This window comes from Oratosquilla oratoria, chromosome 43, assembly GCF_046742065.1.
Source record: "Oratosquilla oratoria isolate Oo_2021 chromosome 43, ASM4674206v1, whole genome shotgun sequence".
NCBI lineage: Eukaryota > Metazoa > Arthropoda > Malacostraca > Stomatopoda > Squillidae > Oratosquilla > Oratosquilla oratoria.
The window spans coordinates 37,502,630-37,503,665 of record NC_134819.1 but is presented as its reverse complement, the minus strand read 5'-3'; positions in this window follow the sequence as shown (position 1 = coordinate 37,503,665).

Genomic DNA, 1,036 nt, shown 5'->3' with positions numbered 1-1,036 from the left:
GACAAATTCTTTCAGGCTGTGTCAATTTTTTTCTCATACATAACTCCCTCATCCCCAATCCCCCACCCACTCCCCCTCATGTATCACAGCATCATCATAACCAACCATTCTCCATTCACCCCCATTTTCTGTCCTTCCTCAAAAGACATTCCCCTCTTTCCCAATGCCCCTTTTACCTCATCCATCCATCTCATCCTAGGTCACTCCCTCATGTTCACTTCTTCCACACCTCTTTTACTAATCTTTCTTCACTCATTCTTTCCATGTGTCCAAACCATCCTAATACTCTTTCATCAACCCTATCTCCCAACTCCCTTTCCACTCCTGTTCTCCTCCTCACCTTCTCATTTCTCACTCTATCCAACCTAGTAACCCCTATCATACTTCTCAGGCATTTCATCTCAAACACATTCAAACTCCTTCTCTCTTCCTCTCTTATGTTCCATGTTTCTGCCCCATACAGTGGTGTTGGGACAATCACTCCATACAATCTCCTTTTAGCATCCATTCCCAAATGTCTATTTCTCATTACACTTTTTAATCCCCCAAGGCATTTACTTGCTTCTCTCAATCTACATTCAATCTCCACCCCTACTCCTCCCTTTCCTGCCACATTTGCATCCAAGTATCTAAAACTATCCATTTCCTCTAGTTTCTCTCCTTTAATATTCACTTCCAATCTGCTGCCACTTTCTCCCCTTGTTCATCTCATCACCTTATTTTACCCATATTTATCTTCAACTTGCTTCTTTTGCACACCTTCACAAACTCTGTCACTAACTTCCTCAATCCTTCCTCTGATCCTGCTACAAGTGCAGTGTCATCAGCAAACAACAACTGGCTTATCTCCCACTTTTCTCCATTTTCTTTAACCATCTCCAATCCCCAACCCACTACCATTGCATTCACCTCTCGCACCACCCCATCCATGTATAAATTGAACAGCCAGGGTGACATAACACATCCCTGATGAGGTCCCGCCTTTACCTCAAACCACTCACTCTCTCCATTTCTAATCCTAACACAAACTACTACG